The sequence below is a fragment of the Lagopus muta genome, chromosome 8, assembly GCF_023343835.1.
Source record: "Lagopus muta isolate bLagMut1 chromosome 8, bLagMut1 primary, whole genome shotgun sequence".
Taxonomy (NCBI): Eukaryota; Metazoa; Chordata; class Aves; order Galliformes; family Phasianidae; genus Lagopus; species Lagopus muta.
In genome coordinates this window covers 20,914,301-20,938,925 of record NC_064440.1, presented here as the reverse complement: position 1 = coordinate 20,938,925, position 24,625 = coordinate 20,914,301, and the positions used below count along the sequence as shown (strand labels likewise).

General features: G+C 42.1%; 1 long non-coding RNA gene across 4 annotated transcripts in view; it reads left to right on the top strand.

Annotated features, from left to right (window-relative positions):
* The window catches only part of LOC125696883 (uncharacterized), a 403,601-nt gene that overhangs the window by 273,263 nt on the left and 105,713 nt on the right, over positions 1-24,625 (top strand). The window contains exon 1 of one of the 4 annotated variants that reach the window (XR_007378596.1): positions 8,063-8,303. The exons of the other annotated variants lie outside the window; for them this stretch is intronic. This is a non-coding gene — a long non-coding RNA (uncharacterized LOC125696883). Of the gene's footprint in view, positions 1-8,062; positions 8,304-24,625 lie in introns of those variants that run through there. 4 annotated transcript variants of the gene reach the window in all.

Genomic DNA, 24,625 nt, shown 5'->3' with positions numbered 1-24,625 from the left:
TAGAGAATGCAGTCCAGCAGGGGCTGAGCTGAAATGGTGCATACTGGGCTCTGGGTCTGAGCTGGTGTCGTATCGGATGTCACAAGGGAGACAGAGATTTTGCCTTGGGAGCATAAGCATCTTAGCAAAATTCTTGCCCTGACAAAATAATGCAGATCACATACTGGGCTCAGGCAGTCAGACCGGCAGCTCCAAGAGGCAGAATAGATCATCTTTTTTGTCTCTAATGCAGCTGTGTTTTTTTACCAAGCTTAATATGTACTCCACGCAATCTACATTCAAAATTCAGAAGAGACTTCAGCTGAATTTTCCTCTGCAGTGTTTCCCTTTATAAGATTTGTTATTAAATTACTTTATAAATGATTTGTTTTTAAGCAGCAAATCAGAGTTCAGCTTTCAACCAAAACCATCTGTCTACTTGCATTTCTGTGCATTCTTGACCCAGTGTGACAATTACCAGGGGAAAAACATCCCTTTACAATATTGAATGCAGTCCTGCGCCTGGACATTCAACAATATTCATTGGCCCATATAACTTAAACAAGAGCAGTTTGTTAGCCTAATAAATCCAAGATTTGGGCTGAGAAATAAAGGTGCTGTCAATAACCCTTTAGTCAGATAATAGAAAGGGGATTATGTGATTATTCTGTCAAAAAATTAGGTTTTGTGCTTTTAATTGGCATCATATCCTGTCATAAGTCTGTAGGGTTTAAATCACAGTCCACCATGTTTGAGTGAGAAGGAAACCTAATAGTAAATCCTTTCATCCCAGAGCCTGTAGGGTTTTTATGTGAAGTCCTAATTTCTGCTAAAATACTTCCAAAGAAAGACAACAGGAAACAGTAAACATGGCAACACCACAAAAATACTTTTCCGATGCACTATTTCTGTCAGCATTCAAAGAATAAGTTGTACAGGCTGGAAAGGAAACTGCTGTATCATTAAAACCCAAGCAGGCTCAAACAGCCGCCCTTTTGTAAAATTGCCCCCCTCCCCTCCATCTCTCGTAAATCTTGTTTCAAACTGGGCTAAAGCCATGGATAGACTTTGCCTCTTGCAGTAATGGCTTGAAACTGTTGTGCATCACAGTTCTGCGTTCAAAGGGGATCAAGAGTATTTAACAACAACTTCTGGTGCAGGATGCAATTATAACTGACAGCCAGATGTCTGCCCTGTCTGGTACAGCAAGCCGAGAAGAGATTGCAAATGGTCCTGAGACCTTTGGATCTAAACAGTGCGGCCAAGTGAGTGATACACAGATAAACAACCGTACCACAAATCACTGACACCAACCAAGGGGTTGCTGGTACTGATAAAGATTTTAAATGTCGAGCAGCAGCTGACCCTTCCACCCTCCCATCTCTGACTCTTTTACTGGCCACAAACAAAGCACGTTAGTGGAAAAGTCTGTTTATATATCCACTGCCAGAAGTCCATCTTGCATGGACTTTGTTTAGTTTACAAAGGTTAACTGGGCAGCAGTGAAAGATATTGATATTTTGATTAAATGAAATGTCTGAAATATTTTTAGCGAATCCTGTAGTACAGGGTGTTCCCCCAGGTGTATCACCTACCAAAAGCATTTAGAAATGGACTAACAATAAAAATGGACCTTTTTTCTCCATGGTTTGATTCAATCACTGTACGTATGAGGCATTGCTCTCATGTAAAAATGTTTCTGACTGAATGATGAGCAATTTCTATAGATTTCTCTCTCTTCACAAAGCATCGTATCTTACGTGTACACACACCTACTGGCTTACTGAGCACAGACTTAATTGTGAATACTCTGAAAAATATACCAAGCTTTTGGGAAATCAGCAGAAACCACTCATCCTTATATCCTTTACTAATATTCACTATGAGACCAACCAGTTCAAAGGCTTTAGAAGGAGCTAGAATTTTTATTGGTTTTCTGTTGGCAGCAGATCAGGCCCTATCTGACTCCTGTGACATTTTTAAAAGGATCAGTGTTAGCCTACAGGGAAATGGCTAAAGTGTTTGGTCAGTAACGATTTGAAACAGTGGAGAAATGTAAAAAATGTGAACAAAATATAAGCTAATTTTTCAAAGACTTTTAAACTAAGCATTGTATTTGATTTGCCTTTCTACCACCTATTTTTCCTATGATACTGTCTTTTAAAACATCTCACTGGTAACAATTTTATCTGCTTTGAATTACTTTGCATTCTGTAACCGGATTTTGTTGAATTTAAAACAAAACAAGCAAAGAAACAAAACTCCAACCAACAAAAACAAAAGAGGATGTCTAGGAGACATCTTTTTCTTAAGTCCTAGTGAGAAAATTCACTGCATCACTTCATCACAGGTCTTCAGCATGTCACAAAGACAGGTCTGTGCAATCTCATTAAAATGAAAGATAAGGGGACTCTATAATATACGTCATCAGCGATAGGAAAGTTCCAATTTTGAAAGAGAACCCCATTCCAAATATCAGGCTTGAAGGATTTTGTTTCTAGAAACTTGTTTCATGTTGGCTCGATGTCACTGTGATAAAAAGGGTGTCACTTTAAACACAGCAAGCTGATGTGCAAAGCTGTCCACCGAATGAATGGCCAAAACTTTCTTTTTGCAGCTGATTCAACTCATCTAAAACCGACCAAATCCTTGCCCATTGCTTGAGCCAAACCTACTTTGTGAAGAGATGAAGGTTGACTGTGAACCTTTGTTGCCTTCATTCTATTGCTAGCTTTTAACTCGTCCTGCTCGACCCCCAATCCTACAGCAGGCACTGCCTGTTTTGTCATCACCATGCAGGAGTCTAATGCACTTGACCCACACAACACGTATAGCTGTGAACTTTTCAGATATATTATACTGCTATGGTGTGAGAGATTTGGGCTAAGGTGTGAACAAACAATGCAGCTGACAACAGGTTTTGCTGAAGTTTCTGTAAAAGGTGGAGATACACCTTGACTGTATTCATTCAGCAAAACAGTTTTCACTGAGAAAGAGCCTTTGAGCAAAGCCATGCTGTGTGCTGCTAGTTTGGGTGCTGCTGCAGCATGCTGCAGGCTGTGGTGCAAACATGCCCTAGCAGACCTTCATGCTAAGAGAAAAGGCCTCAGCTCGTGCTGCACAACAGCATCAGGCTGCATTAATAGCGAGAAAGCACTGCAAACCAAAAATTTTTGAAGTGTGAATGAAGATAAAAGCCCTAGATTTCCTCCAGGAAAAAGAAGTTGCTGAGAGTATGATGCGAAAAGAAAGACTGTCAAGTTTGAATCTTCTGTAAAAAGACAGATCACACTGTGGGAGGGAACTGGGGCCAAGTGATGGCCATGCTTTGGCCGGCATTGGTGTCCGGGGAGTAATTCATGAGTGGCTCAAGAAAGCCTCTGGAGTCTTTTTTAAATCAAACTAGCACACGAACACGTGCTGAGTTTTAAGCATTCCTGCTGCTTCTTCAAGTTTGTCATTTTAATAAGCTTTGAATGGTCACATAGCCCAAATTCATTTTGATGTGGTGAATTTTGTTTGTAATAGTTTTTAAAGCTAATGATTACTGCATAATATCATGTACGGGACTCTTCTTGGGAGCAGCCTTTGTATACATGAGAAACTTTTAAACAGCTATTGCAGTGTAACATATTCCTTGCTACAGTACTTCTAAATGGCATTTTAAGATCCTGGTAGTTCTCATCGATGTGGGAGATATAAATATCTCCTCACGCTTGCCTCTGAGTGTGCCAGGAAAGCAGTGCACACCGGAGGTCAAGGGGGAGAAGAAAGCCTGCAAGCGATAGCAGGCCTCTCTCCGCCCTGCCTACCATCCCAATAGCAGGGCTGGGAGTGGGAACAGGAAAGAGGGAGATGCAGTGTGGTCTGAGACCAGGGTGGGCTGCCAGCAGTCATCATCATGCTTCCCCGAAGGCAGAATCTTGGTCAATAACATTGCTTGACATTGCTCCTGTTCCCAACTACCCAGGGAATCGCAGAGCTGTTTCTCCAGCAAAGAGCCAAAGGGAAGGCTGCGCCTCATGCAGCAAAAGCACAGGACAGGAGCAGGGTACTACACATCAGAACAGTCCCTAGTCCGCAAATGCTCATCAGGCTGAATACAGCAATCTAGTCAGGGTTACCCATATAAGGTGGGAGGTTCTCCAGTTGGGTTAACTGCTTGTAATTCCTATGGCTGAGAACTGTGCCTCTGTAGTTATGCTGAGTTGGATGTTTCAAAGCCATCGTGTTAGACTGTTTCTGTATTACTATGGTCACTGTTTATAAAGTTGTCTCCATAAGTTACCAGGAAACACGCACGAAAGAAATGTTAATGTTTTCTTGAATACTGGTGATGATGTATATATACATAGCATGCAGCACAAGTAAAGGAAAAGACAAATGGGACTAAGCCAAAATAATAAAAAATGAAATGGCTGCATAACAACCTCTCGGCTTAAGAACTTAAACTATATTGCATTATAAATGATAACTATGCTCCTAAGCAAGGAAGAAAACCTCAATCCTGAGAACCATAAATGCTATCCCTTTCTGGTCTCGGCCATAATAGCTGTAGTCTGGAACTACTGCTTAGTCCCTGGCAAGGGGTTCTGGACATTCAAAATTACCTCTCTCATCAGAGGAATTTGGAAGCCAGCTCGTGCTTCAGATTCAGAAAGAAAAGCCAAGGACATGGGTAGTACTGAGTTAGATAGGAGTTACATTGATTGAATAATCTATAGCTGCAGAAACTACTGCTATTTTTCTACTGAGTTTCACTTATCTGACTTTCTTCTCAGGAAGGCTTTTATGGGGTACATCTATCAGTTTGGACACAGAGGCACAATGTTCATTGGCGTATGCCCATTAAACTGTAATAAAACTACAATGCAGTTAGCATTTCAACTGTCTTATTTTTATATACTTTAAGTTCATATCATTATCTTCATGTACCTTTGTCCTCCTATACATCTGCAGTATACTAATCTCTCTAGCAGGCAACTACATAGGAAAGCTTAGAGTTAGACAGAAGGGTGCATTTTTTGTAATTTGATGACCAGCAAATCCAGCTTCACTCCCCAGCAATGTAGCACTCAGAATTCAGGCATTTTGATAAAGGATGGGACAGATTATTTAAACTTTGCTATCATTTCCTCTCTTACCTCAGTGGAAGAGAGTCTTGCGAGACCCCATTGCCCAGCCACTGGGCAATGGACACTCACTTGGGAGGTGGCAGATGTAAGCTCTAGTCTGAACCTACAGACAAGGGTTCGGTTATGGTCCCTTGAATATCAGGGGAGAATAATGATATCTAATCTATATGTACCAGGCTTCCTTTGCAGGTTATAGTAATCGAGTCCCTGAAAATATTTTCATTGCTTTGAGGGACCCAATATTTTTTGTCACTTCCAACTGACTTGCAAAAAAGCAGTTTTCAACAAATATATTACCAAACAAAAAATAAAAATAGCTAGCAGCCCCAAAAAAATAAATGCCACTTGTTTTGCCAGTTTTCAGAAAGAAAATTAAAGTCCTGATTGAAGTTCATTTAGTAGATTTCAGAAGGGAGCCTAATTGACTTTGTGGCTTCATCATCATCATGGGGGATCGCACCGTCCCCAGTCATGCTGCTCCCTTTGGTTATTCCACCCAGGCTGTCTGCTTTCAGCCAGGATGGTCCTGCCTGCCCTGCTCACCTCACCTACCTGCCCACCCAAGGCCTGGCTGCTGAATCCTGCTCTCCACAATGGTGGGAGCAGCGTGCTTGCTTTCTCAGGCTGGTTAAGAGGAAAACTCAGCCACCTGGGAAGGAGTTAAATTAGTTAGTGGCTTCATTGATTAAACAATCTGCACCATGTTTACGTATTTGTATTCAAGGAGTTTCTCAGTTTTCTCTTTCTCTCCAAAGAACAATTGCTAATGCTGCTCTTCCAAGGTTAACAACTTCCAGCCTGTCGCCTCTTTCACCACATCATTTCATCCTGCAGCTTTCTGATTTGATGGCCCTTAAAGGTTTAGAAAGTTTAAATCGACCTTGACCTGCAAACATATGATTTACAGTAGATGATATTGTTCTGGAAAAGCAGAACTTCCGTCTTGAAGCAACGCTGCATCAAAAGATTTACATTATTTCTCCCAGGTCAGGTCCCAGTGTATTTGCTGACACTGTACACTATTTTAATTCTTCCCCCATTGCTTTTGGAGGCACTTTTTCCATTCTTTTCTTTTTTCAAGAGTGAGGTAGAATCACAATATGAGTGAATACATCAGAATGTGGTTGACCTTCATATTGTGATGATTGTGAAGGTAAATTCTCTAATCGCTTTGTCTTCAGGTCTGTCTGTAAAGTCCCAGTGAATTCCTCAAGTACATTGTAAAAATACACAGATACTACCTGTGTTCTTTTTAAAATTCCCAATTGGCAGTACCACGAGTTACCTCCAAATATGCAACATCTGTTTGTGCTGGAAGGAAAAGGTCCTCGTGCTATCTTGGAAATGTGGGAATACATTCTGGCGGCAGCTTCTGCGGGGCGGGTTTGAATCACGGGGCATTAACCGGTTCATGTGGAATGACGAAAGAATGCCTTTCTGGTATCCCTGCGAAGCCTGATAGTTTGGAGCAATATGTGTGACAGGGAGCAGACTGGCACTGGAGTGTTCCTGGTATCATTGCTCCCTTTTATCTTTTTTTGGCATGCTCCCTAGGAAACAGCAGAGAAAGAAAAATATGAAATTGAACACAGCAAATTTAATTATAAGACAAAGCCACCCACCTTGCTTTCAGGGTCAGGAAGTATAATCGCCTCCTTTTGACGCAAGAATGACTTTAACAACATATGTTAAATGAACAATTATTTAAAATAAAAGGAAATGACCTTAAAAACAGCTGCAGTATCTCAGGCTGTAGCGCAGACAGCAGTGCAGAAAAACAGCAGTGGAACAGTGGAACGAGGGCACACGCACCATCGAGTGTGCTCCTGCGATGTGCCCTTCCAAAGACAAAGAGAAAAGACTGCAAGATGTCTTGCTGGTATTTGATTTCACCAGCCTTTTTTATTTATGTTTGTTATCCTTGCTGTTTCTTCCTTTTTTTTTTCTTTTTTTTTTTCTTTTTTTTTTTTTTTTTTTGCTGGGGGGGGGGGGGGGAGGGGGAACCAAATCTTAATGCCTGAAGCTGCTGTTTACTGCACAATGGCACTGTGACATTGGATTTTTTCCAGTAAATTGTATTTTAATGAACGTTGCAAGCAGCGGAAACATCAGAGCGAGCACATTGGCACTAAGTGCGTACCTAAGGAGAATAAAAAGAATAGAGCTTTTTGCAACAGAATCAAGCCTTTGCTCTGAAGCAGCCCGCAGTCACATGACGGTGCACGCAGCGCTCGGGGCAGCGCAGAACTGCCTGAAATGGGAACGAAATTAAGCAGGTCTGCCTCCGCCCCGCGCCAGCTCGCAGCCTGTCGACGCGCTGCCTGTCCGTATCCCTCGCAGCGCATCTGTAGAGCTATTAAATTGGATAATCCCTCTGGCCTTTGATACATTTCTGGACATGATTATTTCATTACTCGCAGTATATCAGTAGGATCATAATAAAAAGGACTTCTGACAACCTGCCAAGAGTTTTGTGGCCTTGTAAACACAAAAGTGCTCTAATAAAATTTTATTAAGTGTTAAAAAGTCATAAAAAGTGAAATAACATAAACTACAAAATTTACTGTCCTCAGCAAATGCTGAAAATATCGTCCATAGTAAAATTAAATTAGCATGTAATAGACAGAGAAGCAGAGTGGAGTGGGTTTAAAAGAGGATCCAGGAAGGGGAAGGAAAAAGAAAAAAAAAAAAAAAAAAAAAGATGGGGGAAAAAAGAAAAAAAAAAAAAAAAAAAAAAAAGGATTTCACTCGAGCTAAACCCGGGTCCCGGCGCCGGCTGACGGGGATCCCCGCGGGCGGGGCGCGGGCCGGGCGCCAGGCGGCGCTGTGGGAGCGGGAATGCGGCGGCCCCGCACCGCATCCGACCCCGCAGCCCCGCGGGTCGCTCCCCCACCCCAAAGCTGCTATTTACGGGGCTTTCGCGTTTTCTTGCAAATCAAGGCAAAAGAAAAAAAAAAAAAGAGAGAGAGAGAGAGGGAGAGAGAGGGGAAAAAAAAAAAAAATGAAAAAGAGATGTAGAGAGCAAAACAATGCGGGGAGAGATCTGGGCTGCAGGGAGCCCGGCGGGGCGGGCAGCGGCGGAGCGGCTCCGGGAGCTGCTGGCCGCCCGTTCCGCACGGGAACGGCAGGGACAGGGACAGGGCGGGGGGCACGGCCTGCCGCAGCCCTGAGTGCCGGCGCGGGAGCCACGTAAGTTCACGCTTTCCTTTGCTACAGATGCTACTGAAGGAGAAGGTGCGGCCGGTGGACAGGGACAGGGACAGAGCCGCTCACGGCCGCTCGGCGGGGCAGGCATCCCGGACTCGCACGGTTCCCCCTCCCGCCCCCGGGCCGGGCACGGAGCCGGTAGCGGCCGTGTGCGAGAAGCGGGGCGGCACCCCCTCGGCCGGGCGGTGCGAGACTGCGCGCCTACCGGGCTCCCTTCGTCCCGCAGGGCAGCCCGAGGTCCCAGGGCGCGCAGCCTCTCGCAAAGCCGCCCGCAACTTAGCCGGGGTTGGCGGGGAGGATAAAGGGAGAGTAATAAGCCAGGGGAATTGACTTCGTATTTGCGGGTAGAAAATCTGTGAAGTTTCGTTTTATTCTGGGAAAGAGGAGAACTGATTCTCATGTGGCAAGGTTGATGTTCAAGGCCAACCCCCCCTCCGCAGGAGAAGTAGTGTCTGTGCCCGGCTTGTCTGCGAGCCCGGGCTGGGGCGTGCTGGAAACGAGGAGCAGGTTTGGGGCACAAACTGGCTGAAAGATCCGTAGCACAAGCAAGGACAAAAAGTGCACTTCTCATTGAGAGGAAAGAAAACTAAAATAAGGTTATTTTTAGTTGAAAATCTAGAATTCCATAGGTAAATGGCATTTAAAATATTTTTGGATCTACACACTGCATAGTAAGCTAGGGTTAAAAAACAGAAAGCATCAGCAGCGTTGTGCTCTATTTTGAGTCACGTGAACGAATGGGAAGTTGAATGTATAGCACTAAGCAGGGCTTGCTTTAGTTCAAGTGTCTTAAATTAAGTGCGGTTTCTAAAAATAGGTGATTCTGTTTGTGTACAGACTTGGCTGGACCTGTGTGCATATGCAGACCATACAGCCATAGAACATATATTTATCCCGCAGATTCAAAAGTTGTAGTGGTTTACATGCGCTTGCATTCACCAGCTCTGATTTAAAAATGAGGATATTATTGTGTAATTCATATAAAATCATTACTGACAAATAATAGAAATAAAATACATTTGAATAAATAGCAAGAAAAAACACTTTGCCTTCCTTCCATCTCAGATTTTTCTATAAGGCTTCAATAATCTCACAGTAGTGGCTCCAACCAGTAAAGATCAGAGAAAATAGCACTTTTTTAGCTGCAGAAAAGTACTGCATCCCATTGTTAGTGCGTTTTGAAAAATCTGAGCCCTAAACCATCTCTGAAAATGCACAAGTTTACAACGAGACCTAAATAATGAAATTTTCAGTCTTCTGTCACCAGATATAATGTAAAGACTGCAGAAATGCAAGCAGAGAGTGTAGCAGCAATGTGATCAAAGCTTTGAACTTCTCTGAATTAAAAAGCCGCCGAAGCATTGCAGTCCCACGTACATGTGGCTGAGGGGTGTGAATGCCTGCATCACTTTGAAGGTTTTAAATGAAACGGAGGGGTGGGGAGGCACTTTGTATTGCCGAATGGCTCCTCAGGATTTTGGCTTTTGGGAACACTCCTAAGAACTCCCTCTTTATGCTGTGGTGTGCAGAGCCACACCAGTTTATGCTTAGATCCGCTCTGTAAGCACCCAGCTCCCCTACTGACCGTGTACATGTGCAGTATCCCTGTGTCTGAGCCCACTTGTTTTGTAGCATCACAGACATGAGTCAGATTACATGCTTGTGTGTGCAGGATCTGGGCAAGAAAAGCATCTATATTTCTAAATTGGGTCTTCTACTGTATGGTGGCTCTGCGCTCTGCGTGACATTACTTTGGCAGCTGAATTTTTCTGTTAGCTTCACACGACGTAACGCTCCAACAGAAAAACAAGACAGGCAGCTCTGTGTTGTGTTTAAATGGGCTCAATGGCCAAGTGCCCGATGCTGCGCTCCTTTCAATGTCGCGCAGTGGGAGCTGCACCCCCAGCTCACCCAGCAGCCCCACGAGCAAAGTGCCACTGCCAGCCAGGAGGACCCCACGGTGAGGAGGAAATTGCAGCTCCAGCAGTGCTTGTAGCAGGCCGGCTGGGTGCTGGCTGGGCTCAGCAACCAGGGCTGCACATGTGTCACTTCTGCGGGGTACTTTAAGTGCTTGCAGAATTTAAAGGCACGCACCGCCCGACAGGGGCCCATCTTGCAATACATTAACCAGATCTCTCTGAGTTGATTAATGGCTTCAGGCTTTTGTTGTCAGATTTTTTTATTTTTATTATTTTTACTGTAATACAGCTGGGCCCTGTGCTACAGAAATAGATAATGGGAGAAATCTTGGCTCTCCTGGAGATGGTCAGAAAACTCATTGCTTTCACTGGAGTCACGTTTTCATTGACTGCATAGTAATATTTGGTATTAACCATATGGGAGAGATTTAATATTGGCTTTTAGAAGAAATAGAATTAGCTCCTCTACAAATGATTTGCATGGGTTGTTATCTGTTTATTTCTCCAGGTAATATAAATGGCAATGCTGAGTATAAAATAGACTAATAGCTTTAGAGCGTTTTGATTCCCTCTCAACTACACTATAGTTCGACTGAAATCTTAACTTCAAATCAACAAATTTGCATTGCTGTATGTAAGACCACCAGATCTGATCTGGACCGTGTGAGAGCATGGCAAGACATTCGAAGGCAAAAGTGGCTGTTTACATATCATGACACTTTTTAGGACCATGGAGATGTGCAATTATATGTCCAGGATGCATTAATATAAGAGGCAGTTAGTTAAGCAGGAGAGGCAGTAATAATTTGCAGCCCTCACCCTTGTACATTTAATGGTATTGGTTGGGCTTCTCCTTGATATTTTAAACAGTTGCATCATAATGGGTTTCTTAAAATCTGATTTAAACCATAACACCAGGATGTAACATCCTCCTAAAAAACGGAGGGGAGAAACTGCTGGTCTCCCAGACACTCCCACAGTCATCATTTCACAGATAGTTTTTTTCTGATCTGTTAGCCTGCCAGACAAGAATGGCATCTATCCAGCGTAAATATTACATTTTCAACATTTGGACGGTGTTTTGAGCAATATTTCTCATCCCCTGAGAACATGTTCTTTATAAATACAGCATTATCTGCAGTTCAGATTTAGATTGTGGTGGGAGGTGACTTTATAATGTGAAAGATAATTGAAGAACTCTGTATATGGGCTCGCTTACACTAGAATAAACCTTCTTCCTTTCAGTTATTTTAATTTACAGTGAAAATGACTTAAGCATAGCATCAAACACACTTTTTCTCTGGAATAGGGAGGATCCAGACATGATTTTGAAAGAATAATTCCATGTGTAGACAAGATCTGTTGCTACCGTTCAGCACTGTGCCTATCTTAAAGTGGAAAGCCACACTAGCATCTCTGGGACTTAGTATGCTCACTGGAGTAAATCCTTCACTGTGAGTATTCCAGTAATATCCCACTGACAGTGCCAGATGCTGTCAGAACTCCTCACTGGAAACAGTTATGAAAGTGAGTTGATCTACATCCACAGCAAATAGTAGATATCCTTAGAGAAAGAACTTGTCCTGAAATTCCCATCTTTGTTTCAAATCCTTCTCTTCCTCTTCAAAGGGAAGGCAACATTTTAACCAAGACCAAATACGTTTCTTTTTACTCCTGGTTCTTTAACTAAAACCAAGTTGGCTGCTTTGCACAGACCTGTGCAGGGGAGGAGAAACTGCAGCCGACACGGCAGTTTGATTGCAAGCTTTAGACTGGTGTGGATTTATACAACTGAATTATACGCTTTGAAATTTGTGTTTACAATGAAAAAAATCTGACCTATCTTTAACTACAGAAGCATTGCTTAGGACTGTTTTAATATTTACCAGATACAGCCCATTGAGCAGGAACAAACATAATCCTGAAAATGCTAGCTTCACATTTTCCTGGTTGTAGGTAATTTTCCATCCTCATAACCTGCTGTTGGGAAAGAATGTCCTTATTTCCTGGCTTTGAAGTACAGCTTCCCGCCTTCCCTTCAGCCTGTGCTTCACCATACTTTGTGCCTTGTGTTTGCCCAAATGCAATAAAATGTTATCAGCTGCAGTGTGACTCTTGTTTGCAATCCCTGCCTGCAGACACCCAAGGCGTTGTTTTGATGGTATATTAATGCCTGGGTCATGGAGCCAAAGTGGAAAAGGAGCCCAATGCTATGAAAAAAGGAGCCCTGACTATGGAAGGAGAAAAGGAGTTGGAGATTTTCATAATGAAGAGCTGCATAAGTAAAAATATGGCTTTCAAACTGGCAGAAGTGCTTCACTACTGGCCTGAAAGAGCAAGGCGTTAGTGCGCTGGGCAGCTCCTGGTCGCAGCAGAGGCTGGCTGAGGCCCCGATGGGCAGCAAGGTTTTCTCCCTAGCCCCACCGCAGCCGCACTGAGTACCATGGCCCTGCACCAGCTCTTCCTGGTCAGAGCTTGGCCTTGAGCTTGCAGTCTTTGTAGGTGCAAAAATAACCCTGCAAATACGAAGCCTGAGTAAACTAAGGAGCTTGCAGGAAGCTCAAAATAATTGTTCTGAGAAGTGTGAACTGTGCCCATCAGATGTGTACCTTAGAGGCCTGATAACAATGCATTCAGTGCAAGGCAGTGTTAACTCTTAAATGGCAAGCCATGCCAGTACAAATAACTGGCTGAACTGCTTGTCCTGCTGGTGGAGCCAGTCCACTGTAGAGGAAATGCAAACTTCTCAAGTCTTACTCCTTGCCATTGGAAAGGGAACATCATGGTTTAGTGCCAAGGCATCTCATTCCTGTCCCTCTGTTCCCTGGAGCTGCAGTGTGCACAGAGCTGAATCAGAACATCTCTGTAGTACCCCCGGGGTTTATAGGGTAAACCATAAGCACAAGGAACATGGATGAATCTAATGCTTGTATTTAACTGCATAGCCTGTTTATGCCCACATTATAATAAAGCAACAGAGAATGATGTGGAATGCTATGGGAAGATGTCTGACAACCAGTAGCAAAAGAATTGGGCCACCTGTAGGTTTGTGTGAATGAGATTCTGCGGGACAGAAACCTGCCTTGTCCTGGTCCTAGTATGCGCAATGGTGAGGCCACAGCACAGATTGGTCTTCTGCCCTCAGAAGCACAGATCTGTTTGGAGCAAGAGCATTAGTTTCTTTTGTTATTGTTTGTTTGTTTTATGCTAGTAGTAACTGCAATATTTTGCCAGCAGAGAGTTTTGTCTGAGAAGTGAGTTTTCTTATACGGACCATACTGCCAGTCACATCAGACTTCCTGACAATCTAAGGCAGAAAAGAAGTTGAAAATACAAAATCCTGGTCTTTCTGGACAGCAAAGTCTCCTCTTCTTGTATCACTATGCCTACAGCAGATGAGGCTCTTTATCTCCTCCTGAAACATGGGAACTGGAACCTCTCTGCCATCCTGTACTTCTCCCCACCTGGGGCTCTTCAGCAGCACCACCAGCACACATTCCTTCCCTGCTAAATGGACACCTTCAGTCCACTAATGAGGGATACCATCTGTTTGCCTCAAAGCTCTCATCACTACAGTGTGAGCAGAGCTGGCAGAATTCTGAACCCGGACTGGAAGGTATGTCCCTTCAGGTAGGTACTTACACTAAAGTTTAACTGTGTGAGCAAAGTGTCATCCATTCTCCACTTGCCGTTCTTCAGCATAACCACCATGTGAAAGCCAGAGCTGTTAGATTAGAAAAAACAGCTGAAATATCTCTAATGACATCCAGTGCTAGAAAGTGCTTTGAAGTTGTATAGCCGCTCTTTCTTTTCTATGATTTCCAAATGCAGAAAGGAAGGCAGAAAAAAAACATATATATATATCAGTTAAAAGCATCAGTCCACATATTTAATTGGACAATGGTTGTTTTTCATTGCTTACTTTTGGGATCAAAACCACTTACACAATATTTATCAAAGGCCAAGAGGCCAACATAGTTAGGTGTTTAAAAGTTTTATTTTTATATAGTTCTGTATTACTATGGATGGTGACACTGGATGTCACATGGTTCTCTGAGAGCTTCTGAAGTACTACCATAACTTTTCATCATTATCCATACATCAGCAACATCATCATGGCCCTAAGCCTCTGGAGTTCAAGAAGCATTTGGACAACAGTCTCAGAGATGTGGTTTGAATTTTGAGTGGTCCTGCATGGAGCTAGGAGTTAGAATTGATGATCCTTGCAGGTTGCTTCCAACTCGAGATATTCTATGATTCTATGATTTTGAAATCTAACAGAATCTTGTTTATTTTAATTTATTCCCATTGCTATCATGTGGCTGTTTCCCCCGTACAGTACAGGAATAGAAGGTCTGTTTCCTCAGCTTCAGTGAATTGATTCCTCAGACCTTGCTAGTAAGCTGGGAACTGCAATTTTCTAACCTCTTTGAGGAAAGCCAGTACAGCCTTTGGTGATCTGCATGGCTAGTTTTGCCATCTAGCATAAGAAAACACCATTTTGATTGAGTTTCAACTTTCTCAGCTGTGAGCATCAAGCCCCAGGACTGCAGATGCCCTTCTGAGCTGCTTGTTTTGAGCACTCACACAAATTTCCCCTGAAAATACCAATAGATGCTGGCAGAAAATAGACCCTGCAGTTGGTGCAGTCTGTGAATACCCAGTACTGCATTCTCCAACGTGCTGTGATCAGACCCTGTAAATGATATTGACTCCATAACTACAATTTACTGTGTTTCAGTGTGCGTTTTAGATCACAACTTACGGCCTGGAAAAGGGCAAGATTATCTGCCAAAGGCCATGTTCTGCTTTCTTGACATTAAGCAGGTTCTTCAATTGGTTGCTGTAGGAATGATATTGTGAAGTGTGAGCAGACCCAGGAGATGATGAAGCCCTGGTCCTGCACTTAGTTCTACAAGCTCCACTGAGCACAGAGAGGCTGTGTGTGGCTGCTAGTTTCCTTCAAAGGGCTGATGTAGATATCAGTACGTGCCTTGGCATGTGTTGTAGGTTAAATAGTAAGTTTTAGTTTAGCACCGAAACTACTTTGACTCTTTATTCTACTGTTGGCCCACTTTTCCCATTTCTTGTATGGATTCTAACGTATTGTATGAGACAATAGATTGGAAATCAAAGGCAAATCTGCAAGAAACTGTATAGTAGACGAGTAAGAGCTACAAATCTCATCTGCTATTCTGCCCAATGACCCAGAGAAGAGAAAGAAAATAGAATTGCTGACACTTGTATGCCCACATAAAAATATTAGAACAGAAAGCTGCTTATGAATATTTTGTGTTAAAATCCCCTCCTGATAATAGTTTGCATTTTACTTTTGTTCTTTTATATGACTTTAATACATCCAAATCATTTTCATTCGTTGTTAAAGAGATATTTCCTTTTATGATTACACCTAGGTACAACAAAATTAAAGCTTTCTGGAATACAATTACCTGGAAAAGGGAATTGTGATACAGTTTTAAGCACTGATCATCAGACTGACATCTCTGGCATGTTGAAATAATTGCAAATAAAGGTAATTGCTACATAATTGCCTGCTTTGGCAGGGGGGTTGGTCTCAATGATCTCTAGAGGTCCCTTTCAACCCCTACAATTCTGTGATTCTGTGATTGTTTGAGCAGTGAAGGAATTGCCATTTTATATATGACTACATTACAGTGTTTAGATAGATTACCTGATACAGGTCAGTAAAGTGGGACCAGTTAACTTTTGACTGTCTTAAAAAGGCCTCAGAAAACATTACTCTCCTCATCAAATACCCACTGAAAGGACATCTCCCTGTAATATGTTGAAATAAAGAATAGGTTTAGGTGGGCTCTAATTGTCTCTGGTGACCAATGGAACGTCACATGAAGTGACTTTATATTAATTGATTTTATTGGTAATTTGTTGAAAATTTTGTCGGCCATAGTAGAATACTGACATGGGAGATTTTGGTGCAAAGCCATAGAAAACAGACCTTACTATTGATGATTGTCTGCATTTCATTAGCAAAGAGGGGATACTGCAATGGAAAGGACCAGGAGGAAACTTCAGTAGTTTCCTTAAGTTCTTTTCTGGATGACTGTTGTTAGAAATAGTGTGATCACGGGGAAATTCTACCCGATTACCACTTTAACCTAAATCCTCTTTACATATCTGTCAATAATATATATCCAAATATTCAGCAGTGTATGATGTTAGCTGTGTTCTGGAACTAAATTTTACCTCTTTATGAAAGACTTCAGTGATACAGCATTGCTACCAGAGTTGGGCAAAATGTTTCCACCAAGTATTCTATTTATCCAGAAATTTACATAAACAAATATGTATCTTTTAATTCCCGAAATGAAATAAAACATTGTGGGTTTTTTTTTTTTTTTTCTGTAAACACCTTTCCTAAATATTCCGCTCTTCTTGTTCTCTTTTTTTGCCTTTACATTTCATCCTAATGGGTCAATACATTTCTAATTGTGCAGCATCTCTGAATATCTAGTATTGATTTCAGTGTTTGCAGTGTGTATCTGGAGTCAGATTTGCTTGTGCTAGTTTCTGAGAACTGAGGTAGAGATTATTTCCTCTGAGTGTTCCATTTGTAGTGAGTCTGCATCACTCTGGTCCTGTGATGAAGTTGTTCCTTTGTTGCACTATCCCATCAAATTGGGTTAATGCACTGTAGCCTGTGGCCACCCTGATCCAGGAGTAACATTTTGAAATGAGAGGTCCTGACAATTCAGAGAGGGGGATGAAATCCCATCACAGAAAGGAGCTCTTCTTTACTCATTCCCATTAAGTTGCCCAGCTCATTGAGGACAGCAGTTCACTGCATGCACACATCTGGCCCAGCCTCTCTACATGTAACATCATTCATCACGATCTGTCATGTTAACCTCCCTGCCCACACTGCCCCAGCATGCTGCAGAAAATTTTCCTCTCTCAGCACCTTACATTTCACTCTCTTGTAGGCATCCTTTGTTCACTCTAACAACAAAATGGTACCATTCAGGAGCTGTGGCAACATAATTGGTAGTGGCACAGCATGCTCCTTTGGTCATCGACAGGTCTGCAAGTGCACAGTCATGCTAGGATGCCTGCAAAGTCATGCACTGCTCCAAAAATATAAAAGGGGGGCGAAGGGAAGTAAATTAATACTTTCATCATCCTTTTTAGCCTATTGACTTTAAGATCTCCGTGAACGTGCTATGAGAAACCAGTCTGCAGAATGATAAACTGAGACAGAGTATGACCTTGCCTTTACATGGCAGTCAGCAGTGAAACTCAAATTTTCTTCTCTGTAAGTCCACTGCAGTCAGGTATGGCAGCTTCCAGAAATGGCACTCTCTTCATGCTGATTAAATACCAAACTTTTTATCTGGTGTTTGCTGGTAAAAAATATAGGGAATCTGGGACAAATTAATGAATCTGAAAACTAACAAAGTAAGAAAAATATTGGTTATTCATTGATTAGTCCAGCAATGTGCTAAGAATTATTAAGTCTCTGGATTGTAGGAGCAAAAAGCATAATTACGTTTTATATAGTTACTGTGAACCCTGGTGGCCCAAAACACTATTTCTGCTCTTTGAATACAATCTGAGAATTTTCTGTGTCATATTCCAACCCTGCCAGCCACGTAGCTCAGTTCATTGCAAGTTTATGATTCCTGAAACCGGAATTAGATGGAGGTGTTGAGCTGTTTGTGAAAGGGAGGCTGTGAGGACAGTGCCTCCCAGGTACAACCACCAGGCAGCCCGTGCCATTGTTAATAAGTTCTCTTGATCTTGCTTTGCCACTTCACAAAATGCAGCAATCCCTGACGTGCCATCAGTATCTCAGTCAGATTGGTTATCTGATGTGGGCTATGCCTCCATGTGTAGCACAGTTATGCCTGGCTGCTGCTCAAAGGCTGGTATTTTAATTTTGATTTTTATTTCATTTTCTTCTGCTAAAGGATCTGACATAGGCAATTTGCAGCCAAGTTTCCATTGCTCATACTTTGCTCATACTTACGGAGGAAGAAGCTGCTTGCTCACGTACTGTTTCATGAGCAGGCAGGTATGGGGAATTTGAAGTTCTTGGAGACCCGTTTTACATTTTTTCTTTTTTTCCCCAGAGCCTACTCTTCGCCTCTGTCTTCTGCAGCACTTCTACCACCTTTTCTGCTGTCTGTTCTAGACGGCTGCATTAGGCTGTCTTTCTCCAAACAAAAGTATTTTATTTTGCTTCTTAATTTTCTCCATCGCATCCTGTCTGTCTTCTGAGTCATTTCAACTCTCTTATCTATCAGGCTCAAAACCTTGGCACTGTCGTTAGGTATTTGCTTTCCTTTGCCAGTTTGTAGTCTCTTGCTCAGTATTACAGATGAATTTTCTGTAGTACATCTATTTTTTATCCCCTTCTGTACCTCTTCTTCTCTCTGTCCTGTTATTTATGGCAAGTTTGTGTTGTTTTGGGGTTTTTTTTTGTCTTTCAATAGCAGCCTGCTAATCACTTGGATCACTTTTGGACTTGGGCAAATTGCAGTTAACTCAAAAATAATAAGCTGTCAAGGTTTACTGAAACAACACCAGCCAATTCTGCCAGCATTGCACTGCAGATTAACACAACATTGGTTAATTCACAAATACCAAATTCACCAACAGACTTCAAAGGAAGGATTATTTGGTAAGGACCCAATTCTTTCCTTGACATGCAACAGCAATTGTAGTACTGTGCCCTGAATATCTTGCTGCTGGCCTGTAACAGTCTGCAAGACATAACTGCGATGAAATGTGGCTCCTTCCAAGACATTTTATGCTTGTCAGGTTGGCAACAAATTTGTGCTGATTGTAAGACTTGTCTGAGTCACTAAGCATCGCAGGCCTGTTTCTGTTTACCTTGCCAACCCATTTGCAGACAGCTGTTCTCCAGCAGGAGACAATGTTAAAACAAACACGCACACGGAAATTGTCCGTAATAATTAAAATCCCAAGGCAGCAAGTCCCTTAAATACGTGCTTAACTTTGTGTACTTAGGTGACTGGTCTAAAGCATCTTCTGAAACATCTTCAGCAGTAGTCAGACTTATTAAAATGTCCTTAAGCTGATAAAAGAGTAAAAAAAAGTAATTATTTTTGTGTTCCATGTGTATGTCATTTGGTAATGCCCACATGGCTGCAGAGTGGGCAGTTTTTACAGCTGTCTTACAGTTTCTTTCATACTTTTGACTACTCTCTCCTATTGATTCTTTGACAGTACTTCTGCCTGCCAAATTCTCAATTTGCTGATAATTCATCTTTTCCTTCCTTATATCTTCTATTTTTTTATAAAAGGACACTTTATTTACTTTAATAAAATTGTTTGTACATCTTAAATTTGTACTCAAGATTCTATAACTGATCCACTTTATAGGAATAAATGTGTTTATTGGATGTTTTTTGTTATTACCATCTTGGTCATTACCACCAGTACTTAGAAGATGGCTTTCCCGGTATTTTGTTGGTATCCATTACAAGATAAAGATTTTTTATGTACAGAAATAGGAGTAGATATCTGTAGCAACTAATTAATCTTGGGGAAGATCTAGCCATTAGATGGATTATAAATCCCAGTGTAATAAAAGGTCTTAATTAAGAGACATGACTTATTAAGTGGATATAGCCAGTCATGGACTCAAACATTTTTTCCAGAGAACCCTTAGCACACCTTTTTAGAATCATAGAATTGTAGAATTGTTTGAATTGGAAGGGATTCTTAGAGGCCATCCAGTCCAACTCCCCTAAAATGAACAGGGCCACCTACAGCTCCATCAGGTTGCTCAGAGCCCTGTCCAGCCTGACCTTGAATGTCACCATGGAGAGGACATCCACCACCTCTCTGGGCAACCTGTTCCAATGCCTCACTGCTTTCATTGTGAAGAAAAAAAAAATAAATAAATAAAAAGCATATATCCAGTCCAAATTGTAGTTTTAGGAATAGAGTTCCCTAAGACAAAGAGGTGTAGGACTCGGGCCTGTCTTTACTGGAAGGCTCTTCTGGCCATTACTGCTCTGTCTCTAAGTTTAGCTCAAACTCAAAATTAAAAAGAAAGCAGGTATGATTCTCATGTTGATTTTAGTTGTTTTTCTACCATGCTTCATTCTTATTCTGAGTGGTATGGAACGTATATGCTGAAAATTATGCTTCTAGCATTCAAGTGTTGACAACTTCCTCCTCACAAAGCTTGCCTCAGACAGCTGTGTGTCAGCCAAAACCTCCTGCCTGGTCCTTGGCTCCCACGCAAGTAGAGAAGGGCTGAGCTGCTCCCTTCCTCCACTCACAAAGCTCCCAACCTACCAAGATGGTATGAGGATGTACCAAGGAGGGAGTCTCAGTACCACACTGTGTATCTCTAAGGAGAAATTATCCATGTCACCAAAAAACAGAAAAAAGGCTGTGCAATGGTTACTGCCAAGTGCCATTAACCTGCTATCCACAAAAATCTACACCATGGCATGACAGCAAATCAATATTTCTGTGTATGATGAAGCATAGTGGAGCCATCTGCTCTCAATGTGTGGCCTGTGTCTCAGGCTGCAGGAGCATCTGAGAAACTTGTTGCACATTTCTGAATGTCACATCTCTGCAGATGTTGCCATCTGCATAGTAGTGTGGTGCTCTGCATCTTACGTACCGTGGCATTTGCAGATTCTTAATCTCTTTAATGGGTGTTTTTAATCATGCTGGTTGTCAGTTGCGACCACCACTTCTCCCTTCGTGATTGGGTGGCACAAGATATTAATGTTGGCAGTTCATCCATTGCTGCAGCAACTTTCAGAGGACCTCAGCCACCTGAAACATTGCTGTCTGAAAAAGAAATAGATATACGTTGTTCCAAATGCGTCACTCCAGAAGGGGCCACAGTAGGGACAGGGCACACTTTCCCCAATTCCCACAGCTCCTGGCTGTCCTGCTGTGCACGGGGTGGGTTCTTCTTTTTGCTTGAAGGCAGTCTCTAAGAGGAATGTAGGGGAAATTACCAGATTGGAGAGCTGAGCAACAGCTAAGAAACTGAAATACTGAATTTCATTGTTGTGGATGATGTTCCCACACAAAGCCTCATAAAAATCAAACTCCAGGCATTAGGAACTCTTAGCCAGCACTTATAAGACATCACAGATGCTTATTATCATGTCCACATTGTAGAGTTTTTGATAATCTATGATGTAGCATAGATATAGTCACAGAGACTTTCCTTACCTGCATTTATCATTCTGGAAAGATCATGTCTATTAATCACAGATAAGAGCACAGCCTATTGTGTCCCTGACAATTAGAGCTCTCTGCCAGCAGAGCAGACACAAATGCCAAGCTGAACAAAATGTAAGATCTCTTTACAGGCTTTTTGCAGAAAATCCTGTACACACTGTAAGTACAAACTTGAATTTTTGTAGTGTTCTGCAAGTGGATCATAAACAGCTCTAAATGCCCTGACCTTGGGCAGGGACAGCAGGGCACAGATCTGCTTCTAGCAGTCGCAAAGATACATTGCAAGTTTAAATGAGCTTGGGAGGTTGCTTTGTTTTTGGGAGTTTGGGTGAAGGAAGCTGATGGTCATCTCGGCAGTGCAGGCTGGAACATGTAGGAGCTTATTCCTGCAGGCTGGAAGCCCGATCGGAAGATCCCACTGCAGAGATGAAGGGAACAGCTCTTGGAGCTGAGCAAGAAACCTCGCTTTGGGCCAACAGACTTTACAAAGTTTGTAACAGTTGGCTCTTCTATGCTGGAATAAGGCCAAGTCAGCAACAGAAGGAAAAACAAAAAAAAAGAAAAAAAAAAAAAGAGAGAAATAAAAAGGATAAACCTTTGTAAAGTGTGAGTGAAAAAGGGAGAGAAGCCGTAGCAAAAAGAGCAAAGGGAACAAACCAGTGAATGTATGGATCAAGATCTGATTGGAATTCTGAAGGTCGTGCTGTGACCCCTCTAAGTGGCTGGAGGACAGCAGAGGCATCCATTCAGGTCTCACTTGGTTCAAATGTGAGACCCTTCTGCAGGGCTGTGCTGTCTGCCTGTCCCCTTTTATCTTTAGGTTTAACAAAATGGAGCTAAGAAGCCTTTCAGCACAAAGGAGTGGTTGAAACTTTCCCTTGAAAATGTCTCATTGTGACAAAGAAGTATGAACTAAACATCTAATCAGAAAGTTCCCAGCCATCAGAACCTGCCTTTTTAAACCTGAGTGAGAGCAAACCTTTCAACATTTGTGTATGCATGTTACAATTTAAACTTCACTTTGCCTAGGTAAATGCTACCAAATAGTATCATTGTCAGAACACGGTGTGTTATCTATCTGTTACATAAATAAAGGTGCCTAGGAAAGTGTCTGAATCTTCATCTGGCTTTGCTAGCTTCTGAAGTTCTAAGGTAGTTCAAAAAATACATTGAGTTCCCTGAAAGAACAGACTTTTTTCTGAAGTTCATTATGTCTATTCCTTGTCCTGCACTCTTGCACACTGTGGTGGGAAGATATCTAGTCATCTCTGAAACAGTAAATAAAACAGTAAAGCATTAATGCAGCTTTGGGGTACCCAGGACTCCGTCAGATCTGTTCCCCTCAGCTTCCCCTCTGAGAGAATGTGAGGGCAAAGGAGAAGTTGGGGGAACCCAAGCACATCTGGGGCTCATCTGAAGGAGGACTGGGCACAGCAGGCTCTCCTCAGTCTCCTCCTCCAGAGATACAGACCTAGGGCTGCTTCAGTGCAAATGGTAATTTATGACAGCAACACCTGGTTACATCTCTAAGAATAACGTTTGTGAGAATTAGTATACGCTTTCACAGTCTTCCAGTGGTCATAAACAGCATTTTAATTTGTTTCTTAATGTCCCCAAAGAAGTTACCTGCTATGCGAGCAATTTAAATGGGAAATCCAAAGCAGTGTTTTTCAAGCCTTAGCAAGATATATAGTTCTGCAAACAAGACAAAAATGACCCAATTTTTTACTTTTTCCCCTGAACTGACTTGTAATTCATTTCTGCGAGTGCTCTGAGCTCTGAGTGAGCTTGTTGCTGGAAGACCAGAGACAGAGAGCACATTTTGAGACTATTTGTTTTTTGGAGTTTTACAGGTTTGAAGAGAAACAGAGTTTGCTCTTGGTTGATATATATTCTCCCTATATTTATTTTCAAATCATCTGGGTTTTCTGCAGAAAACAACACTTGTATTTTCTTTCCCTTTTATAGAAGGATGTATTTATGTTTTTAATACAGAAATATTGCCATTTAGAGACTGGAAGTTCTAGGAGCAAGGTTGCAGTGTGTGTGATTGGGGCAGTTGTGTATATTCTAGCACTGTGACAAGAATCATAAGTATAGTAACTAGCTTGCTTGTGAATAGAGAAGCCATTGACATTCTGGATCCCAATACAATCTCTTCTGGAAAGTCTTATACTTGGGCACACTGCTTTCCCAGTCAAAAATTCATCCACTGCTCCTGTGCCTTCTCTCACTGCCATGTATCTTTGGAGTAAATCCTCTGGCTAGGACAGTGACATGAGGAAAAAATTCAGCTCTGTGGTCCTCGCTACTTGGGAGAGTGACTGGTGGTAGGAAGACTGACTTCTCAAGTCAGGCAAGCAAAGCTCCTGAGGCACCTCTGGAGAAACAGAGATGGAAAGGTTGCACCAGGAAGGGAAAAGGAGGGGATGAAGCTGAACACAGCTAGTTCAGCTTCAGGTAATTTTTTCACTGTTAGATAGCATAAGATCCCATGGTCATAGAATCATGGAATGCCTTGGGTTGGAAGGGACCTCAGAGATCATCTAGTTCCATCGCTTTGCCGTAGGCAGGGTAGCCAACAATTAAATCAGGCACTGGATCACGTTGCAATGATTTTGAGCTGTTATTTTGGGGGTGAAGTTCCTCCTTTCAAAGCATTTGGTAAAAATAAAAGGAAAACTGACAACTGATGTTAACTAAAACTTACACATTATTTGCACACTAGTCCTACTAAATGTTTTGATTGATAGAAATTTACCCTTCTATAAATAATCTTAAGTATCAACTGAGTCCTATATAGTCTAGTGCCTTGGAAATGAACTTGGAAATGCAAGATTTCTCTCTATCTGAGGAATATTTTCAGAAATGTCAAGCAGAGTAAAGAAGGTTGGATATTAGGAAGAATTTCTTCTCAGAATGAGCGGCCAGACATTGGAACAGACTGCCCACTGAGGTGGTTGAGTCACTATCTCTGGAGGTGTCCTTCATTACTCATCTTGAAACTCATTACTTTCTCATATCTGTTACATGACTTGTGCAATTCAAGCTGCCAGTGCTGATGCAGTTTCCCAGTTAAAAATGGGCTATCAAGTGCATGGCATGCTTTTTCACTGTTTTACATGGTGATTTGGGAACCATAGTGGCTTAAGCTGAGTTGCGTTT